The 23,010-nt window shown below is 44.7% G+C and overlaps 1 protein-coding gene across 2 annotated transcripts in view; it reads left to right on the forward strand.

Annotated features, from left to right (window-relative positions):
• The first annotated feature begins 491 nt into the window (after nucleotides 1-491).
• The window catches only part of LOC124018507 (CD82 antigen-like), a 70,835-nt gene continuing 48,316 nt past the window's right edge, over nucleotides 492-23,010 (forward strand). For both annotated transcript variants that reach the window (XM_046333837.1, XM_046333836.1), the window contains exon 1: nucleotides 492-804. The gene's annotated coding sequence lies outside the window, so the exon portion shown is untranslated. The remainder of the gene's footprint in view (nucleotides 805-23,010) is intronic.

The raw sequence follows: 23,010 nt of genomic DNA on the forward strand, positions 1-23,010 counted from the left end.
ACGGCCTAGGAACAGTGGGATAACTGCCTGTTCAGGGGCAGAAGGACAGATTTGTACCTTGTCAGCTCGGGGGATTCGATCTTGCAACCTTTCACTAGTCCAACACTCTAATCACTAGGCTACCTGCCGATCATGGGGGCTCTGCCTTTATCTGTCCAATGACATGATCTGAATAGACTCTGCGCCACGGGGTATTGTTGCTATTAGTAGCTGCAGCTTGGTTTCATGACAGTATAGCCCCTTCCCGACAACATCAACCTCCTTTCAACCTGCAATAAAACCCATCTATAAAGTCAAACGTCTCTTCACTTCAATTATCCGCGTTGATGTATACCTCAATGTAAGCCAACGTGCAATGGTATACGAAAGAAATACAATTTCAGTCTGTAGCTCTACCCAATCAATGCATCTGATGTTTGTTCTATACAGACATGATCATTACGCTTGAGCGTCACGGGGATTTAGGGGTTAAAGAAGGGCATTGCGCGCAGGCTCGTTAAAATGGTGGGAGACGACAGAGGATTCCCTCGCTCTGTTCCGAGCTGTTACACTAACATGCTTGTTGCTGACGCTGAGCCTTTCTAAAAGTTAACAGCTGGTTACGTAACGCCCGGCACTAAGAGCTCGGATCTCCACTCGGTCCCGTCCGCGCTCCGCTCCGCTCCGCGTCGTGTTGTTCACTCTTGGCTTTGTTATTACCAGTCCAAAGTCCAACAGACAGACAGCTCACACACAACAGGACAAGGAGACCGACCACTCCGTTGCACCAACTTTTATTCCCCCCTACAAACTTTACGCCAAACCGTAAGTAATTATACCAGGCAAACTTTGCGCATTGGTATTACACAATATGATTTGTAGTTTTTTTTGTTGCAAATGGTTTAGCCTACGTTTTTCCTTGGCTTGCAGCGCAATTGTTTTTTGGGGTGACACGCTTGACATTTTGATGAGCCCTTTGGAAGATAAAAAAAAAAAGTGGAATGGCAGTGTATGTAGAATGATGAATTTAAACAGAATTCGGGGGTATATAAACGTTGGAATGGTAAAAACAATGGTCCTGTGTTTTCATCAGTTACTGCTGATGTGGCGTGTGTGGAACTGTTGGTTGAACACCAGGACTCAAACACTAACGTCTGTAATTGAGACCAGTCGTATCCCAGGCATTAGAACTTTCCAACCATAACGTCTGTTCTCCTGATGATGTGGATACATTTGTAGTGAACTTATATGCGGAATCATTGTTGATGCATCATGATCAAAATATACACACCTTGATGTTCAACATTGCAACGTTTCTTGTAGTGTTTTATATATATATATATATGAGAGGTGTTTTTTTTTTTATCTGAAATTGAATATGGACGTCTGAAACATGCCTTTTTCCGTCTCTGACAGACCAAGGGTTTATCTTATTGTTATGAAAAAAATAACGCATCTGTTCTGGTTTTTCTTCTTCCATTAGCTGGTCCAGAATGTTCTCCCACGTTGGTATGAGTTCCATTCCTTCCTGTTGTATTTGATATTGTGTCTAAACGTTCAAACTAAAACGGAGGGTTAAACAGTGTGGAATCCTTCCATCCACTGACCTCCACACTGTTCTATAGTGTAGATGATACTTCCGACACGTGGAACATACTGCCAAGTACTTCTCCACGCAGCATTCATCGTTTTTTGGCCAGGGGCCGTGTATATTATATTATCTCAAGGCTGATCTCACATCTGTTTTGTCTTATCGTTGTAATGGATAATATTACATCGACAGAGAGAGGGCTCCTGATCCTAGATCAGCGCTCCTGTTTTGAACACGGGCCCCAGAACAGAGGTTGTTTAGGAACGTGTTTCTACCAGACCAATGATGGCTGAAGCAGAGGCTGTGTGTTCAAAACCGTCTCCCTGCTGGATAGAGTTTTTTGGTCTGTGTCCCATATGGCATCCTATTCCCTACATAGTACACTACTAGTACTACCTATTCCCTACATAGTACACTACTAGTACTACCTATTCCCTACATAGTACACTACTAGTACTACCTATTCCCTACATAGTACACTACTAGTACTACCTATTCCCTACATAGTACACTACTAGTACTACCTATTCCCTACATAGTACACTACTGTTGACCAGTCCTCGTAGGGTGCTATATACAGGATAGTTTGCCATTTGGGACTCAACTCAGTAGCAGGTCAGGGGAAGCAGGGAAGACCTTCAGGGCAGCATCAGACTAGTGTGTGTGTTTACAGTAGCTGTTCTAACACACTCAGATACAGACACACAGAACTCAACCTACATACTGGTAGCACGGTATGTAACTCAACATAACAGACTATCAGTCTGGTTTCATATCTCCTCTCTATAACAGACTATCAGTCTGGTTTCATATCTCCTCCTCTCTGTAACAGACTATCAGTCTGGTTTCATGTCTCCTCCTCTCTGTAACAGACTATCAGTCTGGTTTCATATCTCCTCCTCTCTATAACAGACTATCAGTCTGGTTTCATATCTCCTCTCTATAACAGACTATCAGTCTGGTTTCATATCTCCTCTCTGTAACAGACTATCAGTCTGGTTTCATATCTCCTCTCTATAACAGACTATCAGTCTGGTTTCATATCTCCTCTCTGTAACAGACTATCAGTCTGGTTTCATATCTCCTCTCTATAACAGACTATCAGTCTGGTTTCATATCCCTCTCTATAACAGACTATCAGTCTGGTTTCATGACTGTCCTCCTCTCTATAACAGACTATCAGTCTGGTTTCATATCTCCTCTCTATAACAGACTATCAGTCTGGTTTCATATCTCTCTATAACAGACTATCAGTCTGGTTTCATATCTCCTCTCTATAACAGACTATCAGTCTGGTTTCATATCTCCTCTCTATAACAGACTATCAGTCTGGTTTCATATCTCCTCTCTATAACAGACTATCAGTCTGGTTTCATATCTCCTCTCTATAACAGACTATCAGTCTGGTTTCATATCTCCTCTCTATAACAGACTATCAGTCTGGTTTCATATCTCCTCTCTATAACAGACTATCAGTCTGGTTTCATATCTCCTCTCTGTAACAGACTATCAGTCTGGTTTCATATCTCCTCCTCTCTGTAACAGACTATCAGTCTGGTTTCATATATCCTCTCTATAAGACTATCAGTCTGGTTTCATATCTCCTCTCTATAACAGACTATCAGTCTGGTTTCATATCTCCTCTCTGTAACAGACTATCAGTCTGGTTTCATGTCTCCTCCTCTCTGTAACAGACTAACAGTCTGGTTTCATATCTCTCTATAAGATTATCAGTCTGGTTTCATATCTCCTCTCTATAACAGACTGTCAGTCTGGTTTCATATCTCCTCCTCTCTGTAACAGACTATCAGTCTGGTTTCATATATCCTCTCTATAACAGACTATCAGTCTGGTTTCATATATCCTCTCTATAAGACTATCAGTCTGGTTTCATATCTCCTCTCTATAACAGACTATCAGTCTGGTTTCATATCTCCTCTCTATAACAGACTATCAGTCTGTTTTCATATCTCCTCTCTGTAACAGACTATCAGTCTGGTTTCATGTCTCCTCCTCTCTGTAACAGACTATCAGTCTGGTTTCATATCTCCTCTCTGTAACAGACTATCAGTCTGGTTTCATGTCTCCTCCTCTCTGTAACAGACTATCAGTCTGGTTTCATATCTCCTCCTCTCTATAACAGACTATCAGTCTGGTTTCATGTCTCCTCTCTAAGACTATCAGTCTGGTTTCATGTCTCCTCCTCTCTATCACAGACTATCAGTCTGGTTTCATATCTCCTCCTCTCTGTAACAGACTATCAGTCTGGTTTCATGTCTCCTCCTCTCTATAACAGATTATCAGTCTGGTTTCATATCTCCTCTCTAAGATTATCAGTCTGGTTTCATATCTCCTCTCTAAGATTATCAGTCTGGTTTCATATCTCCTCTCTAAGATTATCAGTCTGGTTTCATATCTCCTCTCTAAGATTATCAGTCTGGTTTCATATCTCCTCTCTGTAACAGACTATCAGTCTGGTTTCATGTGTCCTCCTCTCTATAACAGACTATCAGTCTGGTTTCATATCTCCTCTCTATAACAGACTATCAGTCTGGTTTCATATCTCCTCTCTGTAACAGACTATCAGTCTGGTTTCATGTGTCCTCCTCTCTATAACAGACTATCAGTCTGGTTTCATATCTCCTCTCTATAACAGACTATCAGTCTGGTTTCATATCTCCTCTCTATAACAGACTATCAGTCTGGTTTCATGTCTCCTCTCTAAGACTATCAGTCTGGTTTCATATCTCCTCCTCTCTATAACAGACTATCAGTCTGGTTTCATGTGTCCTCCTCTCTATAACAGACTATCAGTCTGGTTTCATGTGTCCTCCTCTCTATAACAGACTGTCAGTCTGGTTTCATATCTCCTCTCTGTGTATTTAAATGCAGTTACACAGGACAATGTCGACATGGGTCATTTTAAATGTGAACGTGGGTCATTTTAAATGTGAACTCAATAGTGTAGGTTTGTTTTATTACAGTTGTTGTATGTAACTCTGTGGCAGAGCTAGCTGTGTGTGTGACTGTTGGGCAGAGCTAGCTGTGTGTGACTGTTGGGCAGAGCTAGCTGTGTGTGTGACTGTTGGGCAGAGCTAGCTGTGTGTGGGACTGGTGGGCAGAGCTAGCTGTGTGTGGGACTGGTGGGCAGAGCTAGCTGTGTGTGGGACTGGTGGGCAGAGCTAGCTGTGTGTGGGACTGGTGGGCAGAGCTAGCTGTGTGTGGGACTGGTGGGCAGAGCTAGCTGTGTGTGGGACTGGTGGGCAGAGCTAGCTGTGTGTGGGACTGGTGGGCAGAGCTAGCTGTGTGTGGGACTGGTGGGGCAGAGCTAGCTGTGTGTGGGACTGGTGGGCAGAGCTAGCTGTGTGTGGGACTGGTGGGCAGAGCTAGCTGTGTGTGGGACTGGTGGGCAGAGCTAGCTGTGTGTGGGACTGGTGGGCAGAGCTAGCTGTGTGTGGGACTGTTGGGCAGAGCTAGCTGTGTGTGGGACTGTTGGGCAGAGCTAGCTGTGTGTGGACTGGTGGGCACTAGCTGTGTGTGGGACCTTAATGGTATCACATTAGTGGGTGGGTGGTGAGTACACCGATGACATAAGTTGGCCAGTCTCCCAGTGTGAACATGCCTCTCTCATCGATGCCAGAGATGACTGGCTGAGACTTTCTTTCACTTTTACTTCAGAGTTGTTGATCTGATCACCTCGCTGGACTTTGTGGGGTTTTTCCCCTCTGTGTTTTAGAGATGGAGGGAAAGATGTGGCCAACATGGATGTTACTGGCCCTTAAGATCTGTTCACACACCCAGAATAAATAGAAATGAATGTCTTTTTTTAGTTAGCTGTTAAGTTGATCGTGAATTGAATGGGATCGTTGTACTACGAGTGGGCAATTCCACACCAACCAAATTACGCTTGGACTTTTTTAAACTTTAAAATATATGCCAAACACAAACTTTTTATTTGAACGTTTATCAAACCATACAAGTCTCGGCACAAGGACTACGTTGAACAAGTTCTTGCTGGTAAATGTAGCAAAAACTAACTTAGTGGAAGAACTGTGCAGTTGTAGACTTTGGTAACAGAATTACAGTCAAATCTCCCTCTGGGTGTCATGATCACGTTCCCTCAAACACCCTGTTTTTAAATATCTGCTCTGAATCTAAGATTCAAACGTTTTCTCAAACACCCCGTTTTTAAATATCTGCTCTGAACTAAGATTCAAACGTTTTCTCAAACACCCGGTTTTTAAATATCTGCTCTGAACTAAGATTCAAAAATGTCTGAAGAGAGAACTGTCTGTCAGCTATGACATGGTGCCTTGAGTTTGAAAATATCTATATATTGTTTTGGCGTTTATTAAACTACAGTACATTAACTACAGCACATGGACTACAGCACATGGACTACAGCACATGGACTACAGCACATGGACTACAGCACATGGACTACAGCACATGGACTACAGCACATGGACTACAGCACATGGACTACAGCACATGGACTACAGCACATGGACTACAGCACATGGACTACAGCACATTAACAGGAATCACGGAAACAAAATGACATAATTAGCCCCTGATCTGTAATAAACAGAAATGCATTTGAATGTCTAATTTTTCTGCATATCTAAGCACACCTCTTGAGCTAATCTATATCCTCCTGACTGGTGGTTATTTATATTAAAGAGGATAAATATACTTTTGTGCACCTCTGCTCAAATCTGGATAAAAGACCGAAAGGAATGTGCGTTATTCACTACATTTTAGTTATCGCTTGCTTTTTCTCTGAAGTCTACCAAGCTTGCCAGCAGGCATCCCAGCTAAGATAGTTAGACAAGATAACTACTCTTAACTTGGTTGATAGCAATTTTATGAAGTTGGCTTCAGCTGAAGCTGAATCGAGGACAAATCTTAGGGGGGACGGGGACGTGGACGGGGGCGGGACGTGGACGGGGACGGGGACGGGGGCGGGGACGGGGACGGGGACGGGGACGGGGACGTGCCCTCTGTGTATAAGTCATCTGGGTGCTCATGGGTCCTTTCTGATGGAAAAGCTCAGAGTACAGACAGTTTAAGTGTTGTTTTAGACTCTCACACAGTAAATCATTTCAAACAGTTTCTTATGAACATGATTGCAGTTTGCCTGCATTGTGTGTGTAACACTGACTCTGTAAGTCGTGTGTCAGACTTTGTTCATAGAACCTGTAATATCTGCTGAGATGTTGTTCATGTATTCTAGGTTCCAGTCTGGGACTGAGGTTACTTGCTTTCTAGGCTTGTTAGTGGTAGACTGCATGAACTGTTGATGAATCAAGCCCACCAATCACCGGCTGTTCTACCAGTGGGGCGGCCCACCCATCCCCAGCTGCTCTACCAGTGGGGGCGGGCCCACCCATCACCAGCTGCTCTACCAATGGGAAGATGTCTGTAGTGGTTCCACCCAACCGGTTGCTTCTTTATTCAAAAGGACATCATTGAATCAGATCAACTCCTCAAATTCAACCGATGAGCTCTCAAACGTTGACTCTAAATAGTCCCTAATCCTTACAGCCTCAGTAGAGAACACTGCACCCCTGTAACTACTAGACTCTATAGTCTGAACCATGTGTTTCTCCTCTGTTTACATGTTCCTGGTAGTTGGGGGGTGACTATGTGAGAAGGGTGGGGGGGGGTTTAGGGGGGGCCAAGCGTGAGACTTCTTTCTCAGCAGGAGCCTCCCTCTTTCAAACACCCCTCCCCATCATCCTACCCCTTTCCCCAGGGTCGGTTGTCATGGGAACGCCACAGAAGGAGTCTTTAATGAAGTTCAAACTGGTTCAGTTACCATCAGTGGAGTTCAGGGGTGTAACCTAAACGGCACACTATTCCCTTTATAGTCCACTACTTTTAACCAGAGCCCTATGGCCAGGGTGCCATTATATATTACACTACTTTTAACCAGAGCCCTATGTATGGCCAGGGTGCCATTATATATTACACTACTTTTAACCAGAGCCCTATGTATGGCCAGGGTGCCATTATATATTACACTACTTTTAACCAGAGCCCTATGTATGGCCAGGGTGCCATTATATATTACACTACTTTTAACCAGAGCCCTATTATATATTACACTACTTTTAACCAGGCCAGGGTGCCATTATATATTACACTACTTTTAACCAGAGCCCTATGTATGGCCAGGGTGTCATTATATATTACACTACTTTTAACCAGAGCCCTATGTATGGCCAGGGTGCCATTATATATTACACTACTTTTAACCAGAGCCCTACTTTTAACCAGAGTATGGCCAGGGTGCCATTATATATTACACTACTTTTAACCAGAGCCCTATGTATGGCCAGGGTGCCATTATATATTACACTACTTTTAACCAGAGCCCTATGTATGGCCAGGGTGCCATTATATATTACACTACTTTTAACCAGAGCCCTATGTATGGCCAGGGTGCCATTATATATTACACTACTTTTAACCAGAGCCCTATGTATGGCCAGGGTGCCATATGGGACTCAGCTCATGACTGTTGGGGCTCCTATGCTGCTGACAAGTCCAGGCAGCACCCATCACTGTTGACACCTCTAACCCCCTCTCTCACCCCCTTTCTGATCCCCACCTACTTTTAACCAATCACCTTGTTTCTCTGGTCCTCCCAGCTGCAGTTACATCAACCCCTTTGTTTCCCCTGGTCCTCCCAACCCAGTTACATCAACCCCTTGTTTCTCTGGCCTCCCAGCTCAGTTACACTACTTTTACCCCTTGTTTCTCTGGTCCTCCCAGCTCAGTTACCTCAACCCCCTTGTTTCCCTGGTCCTCCCAGCTCAGTTACATCAACCCCCTTGTTTCTCTGGTCCTACCAACCCAGTTATGTCAACCCCTTTTATTACTTGTTTCCTCATTATATATTACACTACTTTTTCCTATGTCCTCCCAGCCAGTTACCTCAATCCCCTTGTTGGCCTCTGGTCCTCCCAGCCTATGTATGGCAGTTACCTCAATCCCCTATGTTTCTCTGGTCCTCCCAGCTCAGTTACCTCAATCCCCTTGTTTCTCTGGTCCTCCCAGCTCAGTTACCTCAATCCCCTTGTTTCTCTGGTCCTCCCAGCTCAGTTACCTCAATCCCCTTGTTTCTCTGGTCCTCCCAGCTCAGTTACCTCAATCCCCTTGTTTCTCTGGTCCTCCCAGCTCAGATACCTCAACCCCCTTGTTTCTCTGGTCCTCCCAGCTCATACCTCAACCCCCTTGTTTCTCTGGCCCTCCCAGCCCAGTTACATCAACCCCCTTGTTTCTCTGGTCCTCCCAGGCCAGATACCTCAACCAGGCAGGGATAGTTTTACACCTGTTAAACCCCTTTAAAAACAGCCTCCGATCACTTGGTCATAACTAACCATTGTTCTGGTGAGAAAGGGACATCTTTCATTCGGTCTGCTGTTGTAGTGAAGAGGCCTGTGTCCCAACTGACCCTATTCCCTCTGGTGCTCCCAGCTCTTTTTCAGAGCCCTATGTTTCCCGGTCCATAGTAGTTATTTCAATCCCCTTGTTTAGGGTGTTATCTGGGAGACTCAGTTTGAATGTACGGAAGTGGAGTTCCTCTTCTCCTTCCTGTTGAGTTTCTCCTTTTGTTCAGGGATCAGTGGCTGAAAGCTGCCCCCTTGTTTCTGGTGGCCAACTCAAAGCCCCCTGTCCTGTCTGTCTCTCTGTCTAGAGGATGGTTGCTGGAGGATGTTGGCTCATTGTTGTGTGTGAGATGTCCCCAGGGGGGCCAGTGAGTCACGGGTTTTGTTAAGGAGGGCAGGTGTTAAGGAACGTGATGTCTGGTTTGGAGAAAACCCCTTGTGTGTGTTTTGCCCCATGTGTGTAGTCTTAACTAGAGACTTTTAGACCAGCTGAATGCTGATGAAAAAAGCCTTGCCCTGCTTGGAGAACAGGCCATTGTTCTGGTGAGAAAGGGACATCCATTAAAACTGTGTGTGTGGGTGTGTGTAGGCCTTGTCTTCTAACAGGGAAGCCTGTATTCTACTTCATTATCAAGCCATTAGGATGATGTGTGATGACAGCCTGTAGGATGGGAGTGACTAATGAGACTGGTGTTAAAACAAGTCCACACTCAGCCTTGACTTAACACATGAGAAGAAGGTTTGTCACAATCCCAGTGTGACCCTACTACTAGACCAGACTTTCTTTGGTCAACAAAATAAAACGTCAACAAAATAAAACGTAAAAACAGATTAAACACTGTAAAGTCATTTTTACATTTAAAAAAAAGACCTGTGTAAAATATTGTGACTCTGTAAGAAACAGAGGCTGGCTAGACCAGCTGAACGCTGGGAGTGTTTACCGCCCTGCTGGGAGTGTTTGGACCGCTCCAAAAACGCTGGGAGTGTTTGATTTGTCTTCTAACGCTGGGAAGCCTGTTTACTAGCTTCAACGCTGGATGATGTGTTGACAGCCTGTAGGATGGGAGTGTTTACTAATGAGACTGGGAGTGTTTAAAACAAGTCCAACGCTGGGAGTGTTTGACTTAACACATGGAGTGTTTGTCACAACGCAGGTGTTTACTACTGACCAGACGCTGGGAGTGTTTACCGTAAACGCTGGGAGTCATTTTTACATTTAACGCTGGGAGTGTTTGACTCTGTAAGAACGCTGGGAGTGTTTACCGTCCAACGCTGGGAGTGTTTACCGTCCAACGCTGGGAGTGTTTACCGTCCAACGCTGGGAGTGTTTACCGTCCCAACGCTGGGAGTGTTTACCGTCCAACGCTGGGTGTTTGCCGTCAACGCTGGGAGTGTTTACCGTCCAACGCTGGGAGTGTTTACCGTCCAACGCTGGGAGTGTTTACCGTCAACGCTGGGAGTGTTTACCGTCCAACGCTGGGAGTGTTTACCGTCCAACGCTGGGAGTGTTTACCGTCAACGCTGGGAGTGTTTACCGTCCAACGCTGGGAGTGTTTATCGTCCAACGCTGGGGAGTGTTTCCTTACTTTCTTACTTCCTGATATCAAGATACTGGAAGAGTGAAAACTCCTACAGCACTGATTTGTCAAATTTAAACATTTGTTTTGCCTACTTGTTGGCTACTAATAAACACAACATTAAATACAGTTTAAGTCGGAAGATTTCATACACTTAAACATTTAACTCGTTTTTCAACCACTCCACACATTTCTTGTTAACAAACTATAGTTTTGGCGAGTCCGTTGGGACATCTACTTTGTGCATGGCACAAGTAATATTTCCAACAATTGTTTACAGATTATTTCACATATAATTCACTGTATCACATTTCTAGTGGGTCAGAAGTTTACATTCACTAAGTTGACTGTGCCTTTAAACAGCTTGGAAGATTCCAGAAAATGATGTCATGATTTTAGAAGCTTCTGATAGGCTAATTGACATCATTTGAGTCAATTGGAGGTGTACCTGTGGATGTGTTTCAAGGCCAACTTTCAAACTCAGTGCCTCTTTTGCTTGATATCATGGGAAAATCAAAAGAAATCAGCCAAGACCTCAGAAAGAAAATTGTAGACCTCCACTAGTCTGGTTCATCCTTGGGAGCAATCTTCAAACACCTGAAGGTACCACGTTCATCTGTACAAACAATAGTACGCAAGTATAAACACCATGGGACCATGCAGCCGTCATACCACTCAGGAAGGAGGCGTGTTCTGTCTCCTAGAGATGAACGTACTTTGGTGCAAAATCAATTCCAGAACAACAGCAAGTGAAGATGCTGGAGAAACCGGTACAAAAGTATCTATATCCACAGTAAAAGCAGGTCCTATATCAACATAAGCCGCTCAACAAGGAAGAAGCCTCTGCTCCAAAACCGTCATAAAAGCGAGACTACGGTTTGCAACTGTACATGGACAAAGATCGTACATTTTGGAGAAATGTCCTCTAGTCTGATCAAACAAAAAATAGAACTGTTTGACCATCAAGACCATCGTTATGTTTGGAGGAAAAAGGGGATGCTTGCAAGCCGAAGAACACCATCCCAACCGTGAAGCACGGGGCTGGCAGCATCATGTTGTGGGGGTGCTTTGCTGCAGGAGGCACTGGTGCACTTCACAAAATAGATGGCTACATGAGGAAGGAAAATTATGTGGATATATTGAAGCAACATCTCAAGTCATCAGTCAGGAAGTTAAAGCTTGGTCGCAAATGGGTCTTACAAAGGACAATGACCCCAAGCATACTTCCAAAGTTGTGACAAAATGGCTTAAGGAAAACAACATCAAGGTATTGGAGTGGCCATCACAAAGATCTGACCTCAATCCTATAGAACATTTTTGGGCAGAACTGAAAAAGCGTGGGCGAGCAAGGAGGCCTTCAAACCTGACTCGGTTACACCAGCTCTGTCAGGAGGAATGGGCTAAAATTCACCCAACTTATTGTGGGAAGCTTGTGGAAGGCTACCCAAAACGTTTGACCTAAATTAAACAATTTAAAGGCAATGCTACCAAATACTAATTGAGTGTATGTAAACTTCTGACCCACTGGGAATGTGATGAAAGAAACACAAGCTGAAATAATTCATTATCTCTACTATTATTCTGACATTTCACATTCTTAAAATAAAGTGGTGATTCTAACTGACCTAAGACAGGGAATATTTACTCTGATTAAATGTCAGGAATTGTGAAACTGGGTTTAAAATATATTTGGCTAGGTTGTATGTAAAACTTCCGACTTCAACTGTATACACACATCTAACAAGTAGGCCAAATATGACAGGGTGACTCCAGGCCGGGTGACTCCAGGCCGGGTGACTCCAGGCCGGGTGACTCCCGGCCGGGTGACTCCAGACAGATATGTAAACGTCTGACTTCGATTGTATATAGCCATTCCAGAGAGGGCATGTTTTTCCCAGAAACCCCTAGACTAAATGGTCTTGTCCTGCACGGCTCTAACCAGCTCATGGGTGTGAAAGGAGTGTGTCTAAGTTGTGCACAGGACGTGTGTGTCAGAATGAGCGCTAATGTCACCCTGCAGACACAACAAATGTCACAAGTTATCTTATCTTTGTACATTTCACCTTTTTAACACACAAACAGAAGCACATTCTTTCATTATCTCTCTGTAGGTGCTCCAGATACAGCATCTCATAGAATGTCCTTACTTCCTCCTAGTTTTAGTTACTATGTTACCAGGGGGGAGAGAGACTAACATCTCAGAATGTCCTTACTTCCTCCTAGTTTTAGTTACTATGTTACCAGGAGAGAGACTAACATCTCATAGAATGTCCTTACTTCCTCCTAGTTTTAGTTACTTACCAGGAGAGAGAGAGACTAACATGTTACCAGGAGTTAGGAGAGAGAGACTAACATCTCATAGAATGTCCTCACTTCCTCCTAGTTTTAGTTACTATGTTACCAGGAGAGAGAGAGAGACTAACATCTCATAGAATGTCCTTACTTCCTCCTAGTTTTAGTTACTATGTTACCAGGAGAGAGAGGCTAACATCTCATAGAATGTCCTTACTTCCTCTAGTTTTAGTTACTATGTTACCAGGAGAGAGAGAGAGGCTAACATCTCATAGAATGTCCTTACTTCCTCCTAGTTTTAGTTACTATGTTACCAGGAGAGAGAGAGAGACTAACATCTCATAGAATGTCCTTACTTCCTCCTAGTTTTAGTTACTATGTTACCAGGAGAGAGAGAGAGACTAACATCTCATAGAATGTCCTTACTTCCTCCTAGTTTTAGTTACTATGTTACCAGGAGAGAGAGACTAACATCTCATAGAATGTCCTTACTTCCTCCTAGTTTTAGTTGCTATGTTACCAGGAGAGAGAGACTAACATCTCATAGAATGTCCTTACTTCCTCCTAGTTTTAGTTACTATGTTACCAGGAGAGAGAGAGACTAACATCTCATAGAATGTCCTTACTTCCTCCTAGTTTTAGTTACTATGTTACCAGGAGAGAGACTAACATTCCTCCTAGTTTTAGTTACTATGAAGAAGAGTCATTTTGAAGAGTCCAGTGGCACAGCAGTAATGGAAGTATCGTGTCTTGACACACACACACACACCTACTGAAAACAAAAGCAGATTCTTATTCCCTTAAACACACTGTCTAAATCAGGGATGGGCAACTGTAGGCCCGCGGAGGTGAACTCAGGTGGGGTCAGTCTCAACTTACTGTTGACATTTAGAATAATAGAATACACAAGGTGACATTTTAGATAATTGGTTTTGCATCAGCTGTCAGCCATGTTTTTGGGGTGGGGGTGGGTGTGGGGGAGATTAGTCGCGCGCCATCTATCTAAACTTGTAGTAAGCATTAGTCTAAACGTGTAGTGAGCATGAGTCTGAACTTGTAGTAAGCATGGTTGAATTACAGACCGGGGTGGAGTCCATTGATCATCAGTTATCATATTTAAAAACTGCAAAATGTTTGCCTCCAGCCCGTAACAAAATGTGAAGAATTGTAGGAAATGAGCTGTAAAAACGGTTAATTATTCTCTGTTCCATGGCAAAATGAGTAGAATTAGGGCTGGGTGATATGATATGGCCTAGATTTGATTTAGTGACAATAATCTAATAGGGGCTTGGTGTGAGGGGATGGGCTTGGTGTGAGGGGATGGGCTTGGTGTGAGGGGATGGGCTTGGTGTGAGGGGAGGGGCTTGGTGTGTGTGTGTGTAAATCATAGAGGAAGAGGCGAAGCAAGAGGTTTTACTCCAAAATCTGTCCACAGTCACCCCAATGCATTTCTATGGGCTTGTTTTGGACCTAAGCTTGTCGCCTGCCTTTCTGCCTTTGGGACAACAATTCCCATTTTGTTAGGGCTGAGACATGAGCATCTCGTCATTTATATCGCTATCTCTGGTGTAAATGGGAAGATCCACAGAGGAGCCAAGGAGACGAGACCAAAAGGACAACATGAGAACAAGCACCTAAACGCTCAGAAACATGAAAAATACTAAACTAGATTCTTGCGATTTAGGCCTGGTTGTAACAACCACATGATGGGTGTAGGGTTTAGGCCTGGTTGTAGCAACCACATGATGGGTGTAGGGTTTAGGCCTGGTTGTAGCAACCTCATGATGGGTATAGGGTTTAGGCCTGGTTGTAGCTACCTCATGATGGGTGTAGGGTTTAGGCCTGGTTGTAGCAACCTCGTGATGGGTATAGGGTTTAGGCCTGGTTGTAGCAACCTCGTAATGGGTATAGGGTTTAGGCCTGGTTGTAGCAACCTCGTAATGGGTATAGGGACAGAGTATCATGTAGTAGCCTAAACCCTATCAATGTTATATTGAACTGGGTGAATGGAGTACGAAGTACGAATGACAGTCATCAATATGCTGTAGTGCTCATAAAAGAGTTTAATCGTCCCTCTTCATAAACGGCACCAACCGCCTCTGATATAAACACATGTAGACAGAAAGTGGAAGCAAAGTGACCTGCAAGCTCTCACTCTGACTTCAAACTCTGATCTTGACCCAGTGCTTTCACTCTTTCTCCTCCCTGCTCCCCCTCTCTCCCCGCTCCCCTCCCCTCCTCTCTCCCTGCCCCCCCCCCGCTCCCCCCTCTCTCTCCCCTCTCCCCGCTCCTCACCCCCTCTCTCCCTGCTCCCCCTCTCCCTGCTCCCCTCTCCTCGCTCCTCTCTCTCCTCCCTGCCCCTCCCCTCTCCCTCCCCCTCTCCTCACCGCTCCTCTCTCTCCCCCTCCTCTCGCTCTTTCTCTCCTCCCCTTCTCCTCTCTCTCCCCTCTCCTCTATCTCCCTCTCTCCCCGCTCCTCTCTCTCCCTCTCTCCCCGCTCCTCTCTCGCTCTTTCTTTCTCTCCTCCCCTTCTCCCTCTCTCCTCCCCTACACTCTTATCTCACTTTACTGAGTGTTGTATCAGCCAACCCCAATGTGTTCTCTCAGTAGTGCCTGGTACAGATAGAAACGGGAGGAGAAGCAGAACAACTAGTAGGGGAAAAGAGCAAGTTCAGAGAGACTGAACTGACTTGTTTGTTGACACCCTGAAGTGAAAGTAGAAGAAAAGGCCTGCGTCCCAAAAGGCACCCTATTCCCTAAATACTGTAGTGCCCTATGGGTCCTGGTCAAAAGTAGTGCACTACATAGGGAATAGGGTGCCACTAAGAAAGGCTGTCATATGATCCTAAAACCCTCTGCTCTGGAGGCTCCTGGGATACTTTACGTTTTGGAGAAGGGAAAAAACATGATGAGGTGGAAGAAAAGAGAGGAGGGGTTAGGAGGAGGAGGAGGGAGGAGGGGTTAGGAGAGGAGGAGGGGTTAGGAGGAGGAGGGGTTAGGAGAGAGGAGGAGGGGTTAGGAGAGAGGAGGAGGGGTTAGGAGGAGAGGAGGAGGGGTTAGGAGAGAGGAGGAGGGGTTAGGAGAGAGGAGGAGGAGAGAGGAGGAGGGGGGTTAGGAGAGAGGAGGAGGGGTTAGGAGAGAGGAGGAGGGGTTAGGAGAGGGAGGAGGGGTTAGGAGAGAGGAGGGGGGTTAGGAGAGAGGGGGTTAGGAGAGAGGGGGGACTGTGCCTCTCTTCAGTGTCCGTATTGTCGTATTCATTCTGATCTAAAATACAGAAACTGATCCTAGATCAGCACTCCTAACTCCGAGAACCTTTTGTGAATGCGGGCCCTGGTCTGTGATTGGCCGGCTACGGTAGTGTGTTAAACTACTGATGGGTCTTCTGTAAGATGTAGATGGCGATGTGTTTACGGCCTCTTTGAATGACGACAGATGTCTGACACACACACACACACACACACACACACACACACACACACACACACACACACACACACACACACACACACACAAGGTCGATTTGATACGCTGTGTAAAGTCTGTATGCTACTGAACTCGCTGAAAGTGTCTAGTGTGTTTTTATTAACCAATGAGGTTGGAGACAAAACATTTTGTAAAGAGATGACCCTTTATTCTCTCTGCTTTCACTTCGTCTTGGAGACGGAGGCCGGATCTCATCCGGAATATAATGGTCTGAATCACTCACTTGTTAGTATTAGATAGTAGACTGTATATAGCCCCTCTACTGTGTTATATAGCCCCTCTACTGTGTTATATAGCCCTCTACTGTGTTATATAGCCCCTCTACTGTGTTATATAGCCCTCTACTGTGTTATATAGCCCTCTACTGTGTTATATAGCCCTCTACTGTGTAATATAGCCCTCTACTGTGTAATATAGCCCCTCTACTGTGTAATATAGCCCCTCTACTGTGTAATATAGCCCCTCTACTGTGTGTTATATAGCCCCTCTACTGTGTGTTATATAGCCCCTCTACTGTGTGTTATATAGCCCCTCTACTGTGTGTTATATAGCCCCTCTACTGTGTGTTATATAGCCCCTCTACTGTGTGTTATATAGCCCCTCTACTGTGTGTTATATAGCCCCTCTACTGTGTGTTATATAGCCCCTCTGTGTAATATAGCCCCTCTACTGTAATATAGCCCCTCTACTGTGTTATATAGCCCCTCTACTGTGTTATATAGCCCCTCTACTGTGTTATAAAGCCCCTCTACTGTGTGTTATATAGCCCCTCTACTGTGTGTTATATAGCCCCTCTACTGTGTAATATAGCCCCTCTACTGTGTGTTATATAGCCCCTCTACTGTGTAATATAGCCCCTCTACTGTGTGTTATATAGCCCCTCTACTGTGTGTTATATAGCCCCTCTACTGTGTAATATATAGCCCCTCTACTGTGTGTTATATAGCCCTCTACTGTGTGTTATATAGCCCCTCTACTGTGTGTTATATAGCCCCTCTACTGTGTTTTATATAGCCCTCTACTGTGTGTTATATAGCCCCTCTACTGTGTGTTATATAGCCCCTCTACTGTGTGTTATATAGCCCCTCTACTGTGTGTTATATAGCCCCTCTACTGTGTGTTATATAGCCCCTCTACTGTGTGTTATATAGCCCCTCTACTGTGTGTTATATAGCCCCTCTACTGTGTGTTATATAGCCCCTCTACTGTGTGTTATATAGCCCCTCTACTGTGTGTTATATAGCCCCTCTACTGTGTGTTATATAGCCCCTCTACTGTGTGTTATATAGCCCCTCTACTGTGTGTTATATAGCCCCTCTACTGTGTGTTATATAGCCCCTCTACTGTGTGTTATATAGCCCCTCTACTGTGTGTTATATAGCCCCTCTACTGTGTGTTATATAGCCCTCTACTGTGTGTTATATAGCCCCTCTACTGTGTGTTATATAGCCCCTCTACTGTGTGTTATATAGCCCCTCTACTGTGTGTTATATAGCCCCTCTACTGTGTGTTATATAGCCCCTCTACTGTGTGTTATATAGACCCTCTACTGTGTGTTATATAGACCCTCTACTGTGTGTTATATAGACCCTCTACTGTGTGTTATATAGACCCTCTACTGTGTGTTATATAGCCCCTCTACTGTGTGTTATATAGCCCCTCTACTGTGTGTTATATAGCCCCTCTACTGTGTGTTATATAGCCCTCTACTGTGTGTTATATAGCCCTCTACTGTGTGTTATATAGCCCTCTACTGTGTGTTATATAGCCCCTCTACTGTGTGTTATATAGCCCCTCTACTGTGTGTTATATAGCCCCTCTACTGTGTGTTATATAGCCCCTCTACTGTGTGTTATATAGCCCCTCTACTGTGTGTTATATAGCCCTCTACTGTGTGTTATAGCCCCTCTACTGTGTGTTATATAGCCCCTCTACTGTGTGTTATATAGCCCCTCTACTGTGTGTTATATAGCCCCTCTACTGTGTGTTATATAGCCCCTCTACTGTGTGTTATATAGCCCCTCTACTGTGTTTATAGACTGATGGGTAATTCCACGATAACAGAATTAGGCTTAGACTCAGAATTTTCACTTTAAAAGTATGATCTTTAAAAAAATAAAAGTTGGATTGCAACGTTGAACAAACTGCACAACATATACAAGAGGACTACTTTTTAACTGTTTCCACTGAACAATTTTTTTTTTTACACAAAAACACATTTACTCTTAAAGAACAGGTTGGGTTTGCTGACAGAATGACAAGATACTAGGTCATATTTCTTCATCTTAAAGAAGGCAAATCATTTCTGCTAAAACTAAATATAAGAGCGCTATTTTCTTGTCGTCCAACAAACGTAAACGCCTGGAGTTTACTAAACGGTATCGGGGTTTGGTACCGCTGCCTTAGTCCAATGAGGTGGAAATAGAGCTCTTTGGCCAAGCGGTGAGTTTGGTACCGCTGCTTTAGTCCAATGAGGTGGAAATAGAGCTCTTTGGCCAAGGGTGGGTTTGGTACTTCTGCTTTAGTCCAATGAGGTGGAAATAGAGCTCTTTGGCCAAGCGGTGAGTTTGGTACAGCTGCTTTAGTCCAATGAGGTGGAAATAGAGCTCTTTGGCCAAGGGGTGGGTTTGGTACTTCTGCTTTAGTCCAATGAGGTGGAAACAGAGCTCTTTGGCCAAGCGGTGAGTTTGGTACTGCTGCTTTAGCCCAATGAGGTGGAAATAGAGCTCTTTGGCCAAGCGGTGGGTTTGGTACCGTTGCTTTAGTCCAATGAGGTGGAAATAGAGGTCTTTGGCCAAGCGGTGAGTTTGGTACTGCTGCTTTAGCCCAATGAGGTGGAAATAGAGCTCTTTGGCCAAGCGGTGAGTTTGGTACAGCTGCTTTAGTCCAATGAGGTGGAAATAGAGCTCTTTGGCCAAGCGGTGAGTTTGGCGTCGAAATGAGAATGAACGCCGAACCTACTGTAAAAAATATAGTGGTGGATCTTTGATGTTTTGGGGATATATTTCTTCCATCGGTCCTGAGGCCGTTAAGGTCAACAGCATCATGAACTGTACCCAGTACCAGGACATTTTTGCCCCAAAAAAAATCTGGTTTCCTCTGCCAGGAGAATGACAGTTGGCCGCAAGTGGATCTCCCAGCAACACAAAAACCCCAAGCAACACAAAAACCCCAAGCAAGACAAAAACCCCAAGCAAGACAAAAACCCCAAGCAACACAAAAACCCCAAGCAACACAAAAACCCCAAGCAACACAAAAACCCCAAGCAACACAAAACCCCAAGCAACACAAAAACCCCAAGCAACACAAAAACCCCAAGCAACACAAAAACCCCAAGCAAGACATTTTAAAATCCACAAAGAAATGAATCCACACAATTAACATTTTTGCAACGGCCGTCTCAGTCTCCAGACCTTCAGACACATTTGAAAACCTGCGGTTTGAATTGAACAAGGACAAGTTCGTAAACTCAGACGAAAGAGATCAAGGTTCTGGACAGATTCTGTTTGGAGGAATGGTCGAACCTCTCTCCCAATGTGTTCTCCAATCTCAGAAAACATTTTTAGAAAAAGTGTCTGTGCCCTGATCCTCACAAAGTGAGCGATTGAAATCAAGGGAAGTGAATCTATTTGACTCCTAACTGTTTAAGTATTAGTATAAAGTAATATAATATAGCTCAGTATTTTGTATTTCTTTTATGCAGTCGTTTTTGCTCATGTTTATCAAGGGTACCAATACTTTCTGAACCCACTTTATTTCTAATACCTTTTTTAAAGGCCCAGTGTAGTCAAAAACCAGATAATCCTGTGTTTTTATGAGGTTGGAAAATGTGAAAAAATTGTATAATTAACGTCCTTTTTAATGTAAGAGCTGTTTGATAAGAACGCTTTACATTTCAGCCGGTCACACTGGTTGAATCGACGTTGTTTTTACATCATTTCTACAAAACAAGTTGAACCCATGTGGAATAGACATTGAATTGATGCCTGTGCCCAGTGGGTTCGCTTTAATTTGTCACCCAATTTTGATATGCTCCTATGAACTTCACATGTTGGTGCTCATGGGTCCTTTTACATGGAAATGCCCCTAACTTAACATTGAGTCAACGCCGTAGCCGGTGAGGCAGCGCCGTAGCCGGTGAGGCAGCGCCGTAGCCGGTGAGGCAGCGCCGTAGCCGGTGAGGCAGCGCCGTAGCCGGTGAGGCAGCCCGTGCCGTTTCTAAAGTAGTACACTATATAGGGCCCTGGTCAACAGTAGTGCGCTATATAGGGCCCTGGTCAACAGTAGTGCGCTATATAGGGCCCTGGTCAACAGTAGTACGCTATATAGGGCCCTGGTCAACAGTAGTACGCTATATAGGGCCCTGGTCAACAGTAGTACGCTATATAGGGCAAGAAAGTATTTAGTCAGCCACCAACTGTGCAAGTTCTCTCACTTAAAAAGATGAGAGGCCTGTAATTTTCATCATAGGTACACTTCAACTATGACAGACAAATGGAGGAGAAAACATCCAGAAAATCACATTGTAGGAATTTTAATGAATTTATTTGCAAATTATGGTGGAAAATTGGTGTCCACTTCTATATTTACAGCCCTGTCATGTTTTCCACTGTGTGTGTCCCTGTGTTTTTAAACAGTATGTTGAGACCGTTTAGCCTGGTTTAACTGTCTGACTCACAGACCACTGTACGACTGGCCTGTGGCTGAAGGGGCTCTTTGAACACATGGCGTTAACATGGCAGTAAACTGGCCTGTCTTGTGGCTGAAGGGGCTCTTTGAACACACGTTAACATGGCAGTAAACTGGCCTGTCTTGTGGCTGAAGGGGTACAGCTGAAGGGGCTTTGAACACACCGTTAACATGGCAGTAAACTGGTCTTATGTTGACTAGGTAACATCATGGAACAGCCTTGTTTCAATATATATTCACGTTCGGGCCTCTTGGCTGTGGGACCGTTTTTAAGTCCGATGTTTGACCAGTGTTAGCCGCTTCAGGCTGTGTTGCTGTGGTAGGTTGATTGTTGTGCTCGCTGTTCACTTTGTGCAGTCTGATGGAGGTTGTGTGTTGCTGGTTGTACAGTCTGATGTTGATGTTACAGTCTGATGGAGGTTGTGTGTTGCTGTGTACAGTCTGAGGTTGTGTGTTGCTGGTTGCAGTGATGGAGGTTGTGTGTTGCTGGTTGTAAAGTCTGATGGATGTTGTCAGTAAAATACTCTGAAGGTTGTGTGTTGCTGGTTGTAGTCTGACTGGTTGTGTCCTGGTTGTACAGTCTGAGGATGGTGTGTTGCTGGTTGTACAGTCTGATGGAGCATGGCGTGTCTGTTGCTGGTTGTACAGTCTGATGGTTGTGTGTTGCTGGTTGTACAGTCTGACCTGGTTGTACAGTCTGATGGAGAATGTATTGCTGGTTGTACAGTCTGATGGAGGTTGTGTGTTGCTGGTTGTACAGTCTGATGGAGGTTGTGTGTTGCTGGTTGTACAGTCTGATGGAGGTTGTGTGTTGCTGGTTGTACAGTCTGATGGAGGTTGTGTGTTGCTGGTTGTACAGTCTGATGGAGGTTGTGTGTTGCTGGTTGTACAGTCTGATGGAGGTTGTGTGTTGCAGGTATTTGTGTGTTGCTGTTGTACAGTAGTTTTGGGTGTGCAGGTTGTGTGTTGCTGGTTGTACAGTCTGATGCATTTATATTTGGTTGTACAACTGATGCTGGTTTCAGTCTGATGCAGGTTGTGTGTTGCTGGTTGTACAGTCTGATGGATGTGTGTTGCTGGTTGCAGTCCAAACGTTTTCCGTGACACCCAAAAGTAGTTTTGTGTATCTGTTCGGACAGGAATATTTTCCAATTTTACAACTTATCAAATAGAACATCTCTACTGCCTCTGATCTTACATTCTGACAGGAGGACTTCACTAAACAGGGAACATCCCTGGTCATCCCTACTGCCTCTGATCTGGTGGACTCACTAAACAGAGAACATCCCTGGTCATCCCTACTGCCTCTGATCTGGAGGACTCACTAAACAGAGAACATCCCTGGTCATCCCTACTGCCTCTGATCTGGTGGACTCACTAAACAGAGAACATCCCTACTGCCTCTGATCTGGAGGACTCACTAAACACCGGCTTTATTTGTAAATGATGTTGGAGTCAGGAGCCCCTGACTGTCTGTACATTTTTTACATGTTTTTTTCTATCATCTCAGCAGCTTAGCCAGCAGGTCAGGCATCTGTCTTCTATAGATCCAGGTCTCCATCATCTCAGCAGCTTAGCCAGTAGGTCAGGGGGTTCCAGGCATCTGTCTCCTATAGATCCAGGTCCCTATCATCTTAGCAAGCAGGTCAGGTCAGGCATCTGTCTCCTATAGATCCAGGTCTCTATCATCTCAGCAGCTTAGCCAGCAGGTCAGGGGGTTCCAGGCATCTGTCTCCTATAGATCCAGGTCTCCATCTCAGCAGCTTAGCCAGCAGGTCAGGCATCTGTCTCCTATAGATCCAGGTCTCTATCACCTCAGCAGCTTAGCCAGCAGGTCAGACATCTGTCTCCTATAGATCCAGGTCCCTATCATCTCAGCAGCTTAGCCAGCAGGTCAGGTCAGACATCTGTCTCCTATAGATCCAGGTCTCTATCATCTCAGCACCTTAGCCAACAGGTCAGGGGGTTCCAGGCATCTGTCTCCTATAGATCCAGGTCTCTAT

The sequence above is a fragment of the Oncorhynchus gorbuscha genome, unplaced genomic scaffold, assembly GCF_021184085.1.
Source record: "Oncorhynchus gorbuscha isolate QuinsamMale2020 ecotype Even-year unplaced genomic scaffold, OgorEven_v1.0 Un_scaffold_536, whole genome shotgun sequence".
Lineage (NCBI taxonomy): Eukaryota > Metazoa > Chordata > Actinopteri > Salmoniformes > Salmonidae > Oncorhynchus > Oncorhynchus gorbuscha.